The following is a 14,876-nucleotide window of genomic DNA, read 5'->3' as shown; positions in this document are numbered from 1 at the left end:
GTCTGTGAGTAGAGGAGAAAGGGGGAGTATAGACAGGAGTGCTATGTATTTGCCATTCTTTTTTTTTTTTTTTCAATTTTTATTTATTTATGATAGTCACAGAGAGAGAGAGAGAGGCAGAGACACAGGCAGAGGGAGAAGCAGGCTCCATGCACCGGGAGCCCGACGTGGGATTCGATCCCGGGTCTCCAGGATCGCGCCCTGGGCCAAAGGCAGGCGCCAAACCGCTGCGCCACCCAGGGATCCCTATTTGCCATTCTTGTACAGGGTAGGCAGGGCTTGGTTCTGCCTTCTGATGTATCCTCCAGCTAATCTGATGAAAAATAACCAAAATTATTCCTGTAACTTAAATGCAAAACAAACAACTAAAGTCAGACACTATACCTGCTATCGGGGATAGAGAGATGACATTATCCTTGTTATACTAATTACCATTTTTAAGTGCTTGACAGTTTTCAAAACATACTTACAGACTCTCTTTTGGTCTTCGTAGTAGGTGTAATAGTCAGAATGTGGCAAATGTTATTACGCCTGGGTACTTCAAAGAAACTAATCTAATGGAAGTTTCTGGGCAAGTAAGATCACTATGCCAGTTTGAGAACGCTTTCAGAGGAACACCCAAGTCACAGAGGCTTAAACAAGTTAAGACAGTCTTCAAGGGTTCAATGGCTCCTTGCCCTTCTCCTGATTTCCCTCATGGTGGCAAGACGGCTGCTGCGGCTTCAGCTATTGAGGCAGTGGAAGGAGAAAACAGCAAGGGAAACATGATGGTACCTCTATCAGGAAAGCAAAACTTTCTGAGTAATCCCCAGAAAATTTCTGTTTGCTCTGGCTAGAACCGTGTCACATGGTCACCTCTAGGTTAGAAAATGTGTACCTAGCTGTCCTCAACAAAACCAAGGTTGTGTTAACATGGAAAACGAAGAGCATCTACATTAGGTAGCCAGCTAGCAGTGTCTGGCACAGACACACCAGGTGCAGGTCATTTGGGGAACTGCTGTGGGGCTGGGGATGTAGTACCATACACAGAAAAGTAGTTACAAACATACTTAATAGTCGTTTTTATTTAATTAAGGAAATCCCGTTTGGTTCCTTGTTTCTAGGAGCACCACTGCCCATAGCAACTCTTTCGAAGAATAGTCTATGGATGGTGCACGTGTGCTTGTACATAGGGCTGTATTTCTATGCATTTTCTAAAATGTAATTTAACAGTGTAAAGATAATGAGCGCCTTACACTGTGAATCCTTTTCACAGGATGTCTCTGGCACTAGCCATGCAGTGGGGTTAATGAGTCCTGTTGTTAGAACAGTGTGTGCTCCAGAATGGAATGTCTTCATGTCACTGAAGTGAAAGAACGTATTAAGGTGCAACCCCTCAGGATACCAAGAAGTTTTCTGTTTATTTGCTTCCTGCTAAAGAAAGCACGTGATTCAGCAGGGTAAGAAGAGAAAATCATCGGATATAAACTTTCAGTGCCAGGAACACATGTTGAGGGCCAGGAGGGCTTACATTCAAGAGCTTGGGGTTTGGAAGACAGCATATTTCACATCTCATCCTTGCTTTATTCTGAAAAAGATTGTAATGACTTTCTGGGGAGGGGAAATTACATCTCGTTGGTAATCCCGGGAAGCAAGGAGGACAGACTAAAGGAAGGGGAATGGAGAAGGGTAATGAAATTTATTAAGTGTCAGCTGTATGTTGGGAACTGTTTTGGGGTCTTGAATTATTAACTCACTGAATCCAGAGAACAATCCTACAAGCGGGTACTTCTATTCCAGTTTATAGGTAGGAAAGCTGAACTTCAGAGAGATTTAGGTGCATTTCCCAAGGTCCCATTGCTAGAGAGTTGGAAGGTCAGACCTAGCTAATCTCAGCCTGTGCTTGTCACCCATACTGCCCTCTAGAACTGGCCGACTATCCCCCAAAGCACTACAACTAGCTCTTAGTGTGAAAAATGTGCTAGACACACAACCTAATGCACCAGTTCCAAACATTTCCTTCCCAACTCCAACCAGTTCCTACTTCATTTCCTTTCACTCTGCCTCAGTCTGTAAGAGGGTGAAAATGCCTCCTGATGCCATCTCTGGGGATTAAACTATCAAGACTGGGAATACGGACTGGCTAGCATCAAATCCCTCCAGACCAGATCTTTTGTCTGCCTTAGTCCTAGGGCAACATCTTTGAGACCCAGGATGGGAAAACGAGGTCATAGACATATTGCAATAGATTAGCTGTTTGGATCATGAGCATTGGCAGTGTAAATATACAAAATACAATTTCAGAGTTGTATTTTTTTTAAGATTTTATTTTTTTATTCATGAGAGACACAGAGAGAGAGAGGCAGAGACCCAGGCAGAGGGAGAAGCAGGCCCCATGCGGGGAGCCCGACGTGGGACTCGATCCCGGGTCTCTAGGATCAGGCCCTGGGCTGAAGGCAGGTGCTAAACCCCTGAGCCACCCGGGCTGCCCTCAGAGTAGTATTAAGTTAATACTAAATCTGAACAAACCAGTTCCTCCTCTTTCACTGTGGCATTCCGGGTCTACACTAAATTGTATCAAGTAGGCAAAGAACCCCTTGGGTGGCTGAACAGACTGCTCAGCTAAAAGGAAGACCCGAGTAGTTAAGTGTAATCCCAGGTGCCTGTAACTTTACGTATCTTACCCCATAATATGATTGTACTGTTAGATTTTTTCCTATCTAAGTTAATTTAGTTATTAGTGTAGATCACAAGCTCTCAGCATGTTCCAGATCCAGCAGGATCCTCCAAAATATTTGTCTGCATGTTTTAAACTTAATGGGTAAATTAGTGGATGGCATGAAAATGCATTGAGCAGTGAATGAAGGTCTGGGTTCCTACAGCTTCAGCCTTCGTAGAGGGAGCTTCCCAGGAAGTAGATAAGTCAGTATTCAGGGAGGCTTAGAGCCCTCCCCGTGTCTCTTTTCTGTCTCTCCTACTTGGCAATGCCAGAGGTCTCCATTCGGGAACTGAAATGTGACGGAGATGCCTCTCTGACGTCAAGATTCTGGTTCATTATTGATCCTCACCCCCAGGATGGGGCAAGCTAATGGCCTGGGTTTCACTCCTCCAAGCATCCCGCAATGGGTGCACGGTGGGGGCATGTTTACTGTATTTAACTTCTCTTCCGGGCAGCGGATATATCCACTGATCATTTCAATTTCAAACAGGGATTGTTACTCACTCTAGCTAATGGTATTTGCAGCTGTTCCCTTTGGTTACTCATGGTTAACCCACCTGCTTAGTGGGAGACCGCTAGTGATGCACAGATGGGTGGATTTAGGTAGGTATGCTTTTATCAGACAATGGAAGAGGTATTTCCTTTATTTTAAGAAGTGTCACAAGGTATTAAGTCTGGGTATTCTTCTCTCTCACCCTCTGCACCACCTACAACACAGCTGGGCTCAGCTGTTTTACATTAATAAAACAAAGATTTAGGTTCAAGGTCAGCCTTATGGGTGTGTGATCTGTGCATTCCCCCTAGGACCCATATTCAGAACCCCACACTTGGTTTAATGCTCTGTGGTTGCCGTCTTGACACTCAAGAATTCTTTCACAAGGGGCCCGGCATTTTTATTTTGTGCAAGGCCTTGCAAATCATGTAGCTGAACTTGCCTGGATTATCTGCTTTCAAATCACTGAAAGGAAATGGTTGAAGAGAGAGAGAATAGAAGATGGCAATTTCATAATCCCGAAGACTTGCATGCTGTGAGCAGACACAGACACAAGAGAAATGATTAGTGAGAGTGGAGCAGGGAGCAGGACGTGGAAGTAGTTTTCCAACTTTCAAGTCACATCTTTGCATCAGGCTTAATTATGGGGTTTAGAATATGAATTCCCTGAATATGGATAGACTGGCAATCGCGCCATTCGAAAACTGCTTTCCAAAGTCAAATGCTGGTGCTTTTTGAAGTTCTTGGTTCTTTCCTCCTGCTCCTCCATAAACTCAGAAAATCGCAGCTTGATGGTGAACCTGTTGCACAAGAGCCGGGGTAACTGGAGACAGGGCTCCCCAGCACCCCGGTGTGAAGACGCCTCTCTTTCTCCCAGACATCCTTCCCGTTGGCCTACTGGGCCGGGGCTACCAGGCGGCAAACTACCAGGTGCTGGACGTTCAAGTCATCTGAAAGTGGAAATAGCCGTCTTGCCGTTGCCATCTTTCAAGAAACAAATGCTCTGTGGTGTCGGGTTTGGGGATGCATAATTTCCAGCAGCGGGCATACCTTTGTCTTTCATTTAAACCAAGCTACCTTTTCCTTTGATTGGTGGCTAAATCCTTTCACTTCCTATTTCCTGCCGCTCTCCCCTGCTGGCCTATCATAGCCTTTCCACCCCCTTACTTCAGTCCCTCAACCCTTCCATTATGCAAATCGCTGTTAACTGGTGTCAGATTAGTCCCCATCTGATACTTCCTGCTCCCTGAAATCAGGTTAATCCTTCTAAGCTGCAATTCAAAGATAAACTAACCAGCAGGACTGATTTTGCCACCTTCATACTTTATTCAGTTCAATGGCTTCCTCTCTTTTTAAACATAAGGCCCCCCTTCTCGTGACACAAAGATCCTTCAGAGAGACGTTGAAGATGCCTTTGCCTTCTTCCGGAGTCTCATCTCTCATCACTTCATGGATAGCCTCAGCTCTAGCCGTTCCAGGAAAAAATCACATTCCGTGTGATCCAGAGATTTGTGCCTGTTTCCTCCATTTAAAGGTGCTTATGCTACCTTTTTCAACTGGATCACCTTTACTTGCTTTTCAGGACTCAGGTGAAATGCTGCCTTCTCCCAGGAAGCCCTCTCGAACATTCCTCACTCATAGGTATTCAGGTACCCCTCTTCCGTGCTTCCAGAGAGACCTGGAATGATGTGCCACTCTGTTACAGCATCTACTGCTTAGTATGATACATGTTTCCTTAGTTGTCTTCTGCCCCTGGGCTTGCCCACCTTGGGAAAGGGCACACACTTTTCTGGTATTTGATATGTGATGCTTATAGCTTAATAAATAAATAAGCGGATGAATCAGTTGGTGGAATGGACCAAAAGATAGGTCATTATCAATGAGAATTTCTAGAGTGTCAAGAATGAGAACTTCCACGTTCCTCTAACAGGCTCTTAATTTTGCAAGCTAACCATGTTTGGCATTTCTTTGAAAGGACTCAAATGAAAATCCTTCTGAACCAAGTCAACAATATAATATTGCAAATCAGAGTCATTACAGAAGTATGAAATTTGGGAATGGAAAAGAAAATAGATTGTTGTATTTCAACAAATCCTACAAAGTGTGATTTCTAAATTTACAAATGGCAAATTTGAGCTTTGAGGGGGTGGCTCAGTAGACCAGGGCAAGAGTGCAGCTTCCTTGGAATGTGGGGAGTATATTGGTGTGACAGGCAGGATGAAAGTCAATTTCCCCCTCTTGTGTCTTCTGTAAAACTGAGGGCCTTAGGTTGGGGCTTCTTTGAGAGGAGGAAAGAGAACATGGACACAATAGGGTAAGTATGGAGAAGGAAGTTCATGTTCAACTTCAAATAAAACTAGCTATATCACCAAGAAATGAAAATATTTGAGGCCTATTAAAGATGAGTGTAATGTCATTGAAGGATCTCTCTATGCTTATTTCTATTGGTATAAAAGTATTTTGAGTTCTATTATTAAAAGAAAAAGTGAGGGACTCCTGGGTGGCTCACTGGTTGAGCATCTGCCTTTGGCTTGGGCCATGATTCCAGGTCCTGGGATCAAGGCTCACACCAGCCTCCCTGCAGGGAGCCTGCTTCTCCCTCTGCCTGTGTCTCTGCCTCTTTCTGTGTGTCTCTCATGAATAAATAAAATCTAAAAAAAAAAAAAAAAGAAGAAGAAAGCAAAAATTATAAACACATGACCCTGGATGGACAGATCTCAGTCCTCTATCACAGTATGTTTTCTTTCTGAGCCTGGATTGGGCCTCGGAATTAGTCTCAATAATATATCAGAGTTACCGAATGAGGTAAAATCAGTCTGGCAGTCAGTTCTGGTTCTAACGGGTGTGTTTACCTATCTATACATTGGTTGGGTTATCCTAATTTTGGCACCTCTTCTTAATTTCATGACCATGGTTGGGGGGACAAGGAGAGCATGTGAGGATCTATGGAACCATACTCCAAATACAGAATTTGTATTTGTCAGAGTTCTCCAGAGAAACAGAACTAGGATATGTGTGTGCAACATGTACATGTATTTATATGTGTGTACATATATGTATGCGTGCATATATAATATACGTGTGTATATTTATATTCAGAAAGAACAAGATTTATTTCAAGGAACTGGCTTATGCGATTTTAAGGGCTTCCAAGTCTGAAATCACAGGGGCAGGCTGGCAGCTGGAGATCCAGGGGAGAGTTGATGTTGCAGTCTTACGTCCAGTCTGGAGGTAGGATTCCTTCCTTAACAGGAGTCCTCAGTCTTTTCTCTTAGTGCCTGCAATTGATTGGATGATGTCGACCCTCATTTTGTAGGGTGATATGATTTATCCAAAGTCTACTAACTTTGATACTCATCACATGTAAAAAATAACGTTACAGCAATATCTAGACTGATATTTGACCAAATACCTGGGTACCACAGCCTAGCCAAGTTGACACATAAAATGAATGATCACAAGCGCTATTGGCTGGAGAGCATTATATCCATGTGATGAAAGGAATCCCTCTCTTCCGTGCTTTCTCTTCTTCCTTCTGTGTGTCTACACAGTATTGCACATGGTATCTCATGTACCATGTACTATCCCAGGAACTGAGGATACAATGGAAGATTCTACAGCTCCAGGGAGGTGCTTTTATAGAGACTAAAACTTGAATGAAGCAATCTGAAAACCTTTCTCAGCAAAGCTTTGGGCAACAAATGCAAAGCAGAAATTCCAGGAAAAGTGAATATTATGCTTTTCTTTGGTTATAAATGGTCTCAGCAAATAACTTCTGCAGAGCAATTCCTTCTTCACTAGTAGCAGGGCTTTAGTTTTGTGAAATGAACTTGAATATCTTCTGGTTTGAGGACTTCCCAGAAAACTCTACCTTGCTAAAGATACTTCTCCTCCATGCTTATTTGCCTTCTCTTAGAATGAAACACACATTTGTTTCCTCAACGTGCTACCTCACAAAGTGTTTCCTGTTCAATTCTTTGTGCTGATGTAAACAGACATAATAAATACATTAACATTTTTTATTTTGGTAGAATATACATAACATAAAATTTCCCATCTTAATCACTTTTAAGGGTATAGTGTATTGGATGGGTTGAAGGGAAAATTGAAATCAGAGGAGAGAGTTTGCTTCGTTTCCCATCAGGGGTTCACCTTGAGGGGTGGTCTTGACTACAACCATGGGTAGGCATATTGAAGCGAAATTGATAGATGCAGAAAATAGCTAATGGCACTGATGGGTGAATTTGAGCAAGAGGGGGTATAATTTATAATACGGGCATCAAATTGCCTTTCATTTGATGGAAAGCCTTCTGGGACAAAACAGAATTACCATGAATCTGCAGGATAGATAAGAGTGGCACTACGAACTGAAGGTAGATCATGGTGGCAGAGACATCCAGATCTAGAGAAACAACTTGAATTCACCAACTACAAATGCCAACCTGGCAAGCAAACACATGACATCAGAAGAATATAACCACTGAGGGTGGCAAAGAGGAGAAGGAATAGGGAGCACAATTGTGGAGGACCCACCATTTATCTGAGGGAGGTAGCTCAGTTATCATTAGTAAAGCAGGTGAGGTTTCCCTGCTGCCCTGGGGGATAGTGCATGGGGAAGATCACAGCAGTTAAGAGTATAGATTATTATATAGACCATGGTGCTGGCAAATCTGCAGCTTGCAGATTTTCTCAGATACAGATTAACTATAAAACTGGTGAATTGAGGGAAAAAATATATCATAAGTACATCTATTAAAATACAACCATTTTAGAATAACCTCGTAATCAACTCAATATTGTGCTTTATTTGGGTGAGAAGATCTCCTCTAAGGTTTTTTTCCCCCTTTTATGTACAAAAGGCTGTTTGGTGGCTTCTCTGTGAAAATCTCACTACTCCTTACATTTAGAACAAATAAGGGTCCGTGGAAAGTAGCAGGAGTAGACACATAAATTACTGGGTTTTTCCCGCTGCCGCAGACTATCACTGAGGAAAATAGCTTCATAAACTGAAGAACAGAGTTAGTCGCCTCTATGAATCATGAGAGGTTTAGTTACACTGACTTGTTGGGAGAATTTTAAGTCACCCAGAGCGAGGAGGTGAGAAAAAGACCCTACATTTTGTGACACATAAACCACAGAGACGTCCTCTTCTCTCCCCGTAAGGTAAGTAACAGGCTGCAGCCCTTTATGGCCATACAGTGTTTCACTAGCCCAAGGAAGCAAAGAACTAGTAGAAATAGTACGGATATTTTTTTCCATTTTAATCAATGTTTCTTGGGAAAGATTTGTTTAACAGTTTATCTTTGGTGCATCTGAGCCCTAATGTGGAACACAAGAGATTCTGTAAGGCTTCAAGTCCTCATTCCGTTATTAAGAAGTGGAGGAATTTCTTGCAAAAAAAAGAGAAACAAACAAACAAGGAAAGCCAGAAAGCCAACCAGCCACCCTCTGCCATTTTCTTGCCATTGTGTATTCAGCTCTGAATCAGTCTTGTTGGATGTATGGGGCTCTCAGCAAGGTCCATGTTCATGGTTGGAATCTCTAGCATGGGATAGAATATTTACTCGCTCAGCAAATACTTCTTGGGTATTGACTATGTTTTAGTTACTCCTAAAAATACCGAAGCATATTGATGTACTGATCGATATAATTTCATTCTGTTTTACTTCTGGTATCTTCCCAACAAACCAGTCTCTTCTGCCTCACTTATGAAAAATTAAAAGAAAATGATAAGAAAGAAAATAAGAATAGGTCTAAGTGCCCAAAGCTCACATCTATAGGAAAGAGCACTGTACAAGATGATCCCTCCAGAGTGAGACTCAATTTTCAGCAAGACATCTTGTTTTGCCATTAACCTGAAGTAAGAAAATCTTCTTTGACATTTTTCCTTGGGTTTTGTATTTATAGTTGAATCACGGTCCTTGGAATGCTGTAATTCGGGGCAGAGTATGTGCATGTACGCGCCGGCATCGGGGAAGGGGTGGTATGAATGTATCTGGAAAGGCTAAGAGCTGTGATCTTAACTTCGCAAGGGAGGGAATTATAGAATGAGACGGAATGGCTAGGAAGAGGCGTGTCTTGAAAATGTGGTTCAAACTCCTATATTTCCTGTGTATGGTTAGGCGGTCTATATTTACTTCTCACACATTACTTTCAGAAAAAAAATAGAAGTCCATTTGACAATGTAGTGTTTTCCCCATTTGCTTGAATGCACTCAAGAGGAACTCTGACCATCACAGCATTTGTATCTGGTCAAAATGATAATCACTTTTCGCCACTATACTTTTTTACTATATTTTAATTACTATAAAATAATATTCTATAGACATCCTCATCTGTGTATTTGTAAACTTTTCTGTGATCTTCCTTAGCATATATTTTTATAGGTAAAATTCCTCGGGGAAAGTTATATTTAAACAGTATTAATCTGAAAAATGTTACCTTTAACTGTTGGATCAGATTATGCTTCCATTTAAGATGCGTAAGAAAACCCATTTCCTACCACCCACATCAGCCACTGAGGTCAGTTTTTTAGAACTTTACTAGTTTTCTTGTGCATTTCTTTAATTGATAAAGAAGTTAATATTTATATGTATTTATTAGCTGTTAGTACTTTTACTTTTATGAATTGGTTTTCTTTAAAAAAATGTCCATTTTCCTCTTAGGTTTATAGTATCATCAAATAACAGGATACCGAATGCATTTTGAAAAATTTATCAAATCCTTTTTAACCTCATAATGACTCTTTGGAATGGTTAAGATAAATTTTATTGCTTTTATTGGAAATATGGAGAAGCTGAGCCTGCTTTCTTCTAACGAGCTAATGGTGGAAGCAATCACAGAAGCCTGGTCTTATCCACTCTCTTTGCTTCCCCCTTTGCCCTGCCTCCTCTCAAACCACCCTGGGTGACCAGCACACCATTAGCAACAGCAGTAATTGAACATGACGGGTATCCATAAAACTAGATAAGATGATATGGGTGATTTCAAATAAAATGTGGCCCAGTTCCTAGAGATGCAGTTTACTGAGCAGCTGTGAAGCATCAGAAGGGACAGGATACTTGAAACGAGAATGGAAGAAATCAGCTCCTCCAAACTGCATCTGATAAACTAGGCATCTCCTTGGCCTGCATTAACACCTGCACTTTGTAGCATCGTATGTGAGCTCCTCAGGTAAAATTCCAAAGCCAAAGAAACAGAAATGAAAGAGGTCTAGGTCATAATTTACAACTCTGTCAATCTGCAGTAGAAAACAATTCTGTAAACACAATGGATTATGTTGAAAGCTTTTGCAGTCCTAATTTCTAAGTAATATAGAATACTGAGCTGTTCAAAGTCATATATATCTTGAAGAATTTGATGGTTGCGTGGCAGACGATGGTTCCACACTGAACTATATTCAACCCCATTGAATAAATAATTTATTGTTGAAACTAAAAGGAAAGAGATCTATATCTTCATTTTCATTAAAGAATCTGATAATTAGTGCTAAGTACTTCTGGAAAATTCTCTTTTTCCTAGCTGTTCTTTACAGATATTTTTATATTAGAATATAATCAATGGTCAGAGGAAGACCTTACGGTTTTAAAATTAGTTTAAATTAGCTCAAAAACCAAACAATAGTGTAGCATTTTTCAAAGACCATTTTATGTATGGGCTAGCAAAAAAACTTAAGGAAATTTCCTTTGGGAAAGAGGGAATAATGCCAGAAATAATTGTTAAATATAAAGTGGTTTCAGGAAAAGATTATTAACTCACAATTGCCCTACAGACATATATAAATACTGAGGAAGTCTGAATTCCATTGGGATTTTCATCACTTAGTCCATAGTGTTAGCAAAGAAATCTGAAATCTCCCCATTAGCTTTCAGAGTGGGGCTCAAAGGAAATGTAAACCAGATGAGGTCTGTTTCCCGAGACCCAGAGCCCAAGCTGTCGGTGAGGTCCCCGGCACAAGAGGAAGGGAGAACCACACAGCCTCACTCAGAGCAGTCTAAACTTACCAAGTCTTGACACGGAGAGAAATGAGTGTTATTTACTTTGGCGACCACTTGCCTGATAGGAGATATAAGGTCAACCAGCTGGTTTTGAAACTTAATTTACTATCTTCTAGATTCACATTGTATTTATTTGAGGAGGAAGAGTAGCCAAAGGCTGTCATTTATTTTGCTGTGACCAACGCTAAAGGAAGCTAAAGTGGATTTTTGAAGCATCTATTACCTGCTAAATGCACAGTATCCATTAGATTATGGGGTTGTGTTCCAGCCCCAAGTCATTGAGCTGGCAAGTCAGATTAGAGTGAAATTTATTACAGGCGAAAGAGGGTGTCAGTCTCCAGTGTGGTTGCTCCTCTGAAGTGCATACAGCAAGGAGGGGAAAGGAAAGTGTGATATGAAGGCAAGAAATAATATCTGTGGGATTGTGTAAGAATGTGTCCTTCTAGAATAATTTTTCAAAGTCACCCATTGAGCATTTACTGGGTACCTAATCTGTGGCAGGCACTGCTTTCTATGTGCTGGAGAAGAAAAGGTGAACGATACTCACCAGTGAGAGGTACTGTCTGTCTGGTGGTGGAGCCCTTAAAAGTCAAAGCTACGTTACCTATTTGAGCAGAGTGAGTTTTTGAGCATTTGATGCAGTGAGACATGAAAACAGGGCTCATGTTGCTGTGAAGAAGCAGGATGGGGGATGGGACATGAACTGCTGGATTTCTAAGGACTGAGTTTCATCTCCTGGAAGGATAGAAGAGTCCTTTCGTGTTCCGAAGACTTGAACTCTACAGCACTTGGCAATAATTACCATAGTTCCCACGGCGACAGAAAATTGACAGGGTGGGTGGCAATTATAGTGGTGAGTGAAGAAGGGATTTCGGGGTAGAGTATCCCATCCTGAACTGCAGAAATTGAGATTTTTCTTACTGCAACCATCCCAGACGATGTAAGAGAACAACATAGTAATGAACCCCAGAAGACCCGCCCGGGGCGTCTATCTCTAGCGTCAACAGACACATCCCAGACATGCAGATTTGTGCTTCCACTCCAGTGTGATGAATATTATTTTAACAGGACACAGTTTATTCAGATTTTAATGTGGCTAGATACGAAAAAAACCACAGTGGGGGTTGAGAGCTCTGGACTCTCCATACCATTTTGTTGGTCTCTGATAACGTTGACTTCTTTCTGTAACCTCGAGTAAAGGAATTTTTCCACGCGTTGGAAGGTTGCTGTGACTAATTTCTTAGAGACAGAGACTCTCTTGCTGTCTGTCAGCGGCTGTGTAGCAGAGATTCCTTGCGGAGTATGTCACCCCCTGTGCTATATATTTGCCAAAGTGGCAGAAGGAAACTGGCTCACCTGCCTCCAGGAAGGCTTCGGATGTCTTCTGGTAGCTAACTCAGGGAAGCTGTCTCCCAGTTAAATGGGGAGCATGCAAACAGGGCAGTGTAGGCAGTGAAAAAATTGGCCTGGGTGTGAGGATTTCCACTCTCTCATCCTAGCTCAGCCTCGTTTTCAATACAGCCGCAGCCTATCCACCTGATTCTCTTTTATGGGTGCACATTAGCCCACGAAGGAACGGAGCTTTACTGGTCATATAGTCACGTAAAACATCAGGGCCTAAGCTGTCGAGGGTACACCAATAATGAGATCTGTGTTACCGCCTTATTTGGGACAGATCTGCCAGCATGAGACTGTTACAGTACAATTGCATTCCAGGGAATCAGATGGCCTGCAGACCTTTAGAAGACCAGAAACTTCCATCTCTGGTTGAATTTAGATTAAGTATGCAATCCTCTGCAATTACATACAATACTTAAAGGCTATATAAGTGTGTGTGTGTGTGTGTGTGTGTGTGTTTGTGAGCTTGTCTCTGGGACTCGTGCATGGCTCTGATAACATTGGGATGGTTGGCAAGAACTATCTGGCAGATTCTATGCATTTAAAAAAGCAGTAAGATCTAAGGACTATTGATTCTCTTGTCTGTAGTGAAGTCTTTGGTGGTGGAAGATTGTTCCTATTTTGTTCCATGTTGAGCAACCCTCAGCCCTTTTGCTGTGTTAACGTCTCCACATCATCACTCTTCTGTGCAAGGAAATCTCTGCGGCACAACGTGTAACACTGAGAAACATTTAATGAGTTATCAGCAAACACTAAAGATAAAAGAACTTTGAATTTCATAAGCTACTTAGCATTCCTGTGTTCTGCAGATTGCGATGTGTGTTTACACTTCTGCTAATAAAATTCTATCAAGCAGATGACAGGCACCAATTAAAAGCAATCACAAAGCAGAGTCGTTCCATATTCCCTGAGGTAGACTCTTTAAACATTAGTTTGTGGAAGCGTCACCTGGCATGGGAACATCTTTGGTGCTCAGCAACTTCTATAGCCTAGGGGATTTTAGCCGTTTCAACGTAGGAGCGTCAGAGGAAAGAGAAAATGACTTTTAGCGTTTGCTGAAAATATCAAGTGTGGTTCAGGCTGCTACAACTGTTGGCGTCTATCTTAGTTGGGAAGCCTGGGCTGTGGCGACAAGTAGATTCCGCTCTGAGAATGGCTCCAATATAGTAGAATCTTAGTCCTTACTCACCTAGACTCTTAGCAAGTACCTCTGGGCAGAGGTTGGCTGTCATCCAGGAAGCGTCACCCGGACCCAGGCATCTTCTTTCCATGGCTTCACCATCATCGTCAGCTTTAGCGTCCAGCCTGTAGCTCCACTTTGCAAAGTCAGCCAGGAAGTGGTGCACGTCATGTCTGCTTATATTCCATTGATTATAGTTCGGTCACAGGGGCACACCTGACTCGTAGGTAGCTGGGAAATAGAACTATGCCAGGAGTCTGAAGTATAAGAAAATAGGAATTTGATGGATAGCTAAGCGTTGACGTATATCCAAGTATGATTCCTGTTGGACAATTTCCTTTTTCTTAAAGATTTTATTCATTTATTTAGAGAGAGCATGGGAGAAGGAGGGGAAGAGCAGAGGGAGAGGGACGGAGAGTCTCAAGCAGACTCCACAGCCAGTACGGGGCCTGATATGGGGCTCGAGCTCACCACCCTGAGGTCGTGACCCAAACTGAAACCAAGAGTCAGACACTCAACTGACTGAGCCACCCAGGTGCTCCACTGTTGGGCAATTTCTTTCAGGGCAATTTTCATTTGGAAAGGGCTTGCCTGTGGCTCTGCCTTAAGAGGGTCACATCTGGGGTAGAGCCAGGTTGGACGTCCCAAGAGAGGGAAGTAATAACAATTGCTGCAAATTTCCTGGGAATGTATCTTAATTCAGATTTTCTCCTTCTAGCCCAGCCCTTTCCCTGGGCTCTATCTTCTCATGAGAATTCTGAGGCAAGCTGCTCCTGTGCTCCTGGGAATTCACATGTCTCTGAGTGAGTATATTTTGTTTGAGAACATATTTTATTTTATATAACTATGAATATAGTACATGCGCATATATGTATCTAGGTGGTACATGTTTGTATGTGCATGTACAGACACATTAATATTTGTCTTATGTAATTCAGTGGAGTACAAAGTAAGGCCATAACTGACCTTGACAATTTATTTCATAGTTTGAGCAATTTTGCTGGTCTCTGGGATATAAGGGTAGCCTCTAGTTGTCAGGACCCGGTTCCAGGGGGACTTGGGGGAGGGAACCTAGTGTCCCGGACCAGAGGGAGTAGTCTGATAAAAGGA

The 14,876-nt window shown here is 42.1% G+C and overlaps 1 long non-coding RNA gene across 1 annotated transcript in view; it reads left to right on the top strand.

The window, feature by feature from the left end:
• The window catches only part of LOC140612150 (uncharacterized), a 128,626-nt gene extending 114,057 nt beyond the window's left edge, over positions 1-14,569 (top strand). The window contains exon 3 of the long non-coding RNA XR_012013466.1: positions 14,485-14,569. This is a non-coding gene — a long non-coding RNA (uncharacterized lncRNA). The remainder of the gene's footprint in view (positions 1-14,484) is intronic.
• Positions 14,570-14,876: the final 307 nt, after the last annotated feature.

The sequence above is a fragment of the Canis lupus genome, chromosome 20 (genome assembly GCF_048164855.1).
Source record: "Canis lupus baileyi chromosome 20, mCanLup2.hap1, whole genome shotgun sequence".
Classification (NCBI taxonomy): Eukaryota; Metazoa; Chordata; class Mammalia; order Carnivora; family Canidae; genus Canis; species Canis lupus.
This window is presented reverse-complemented; position numbering and strand designations above follow the sequence as displayed.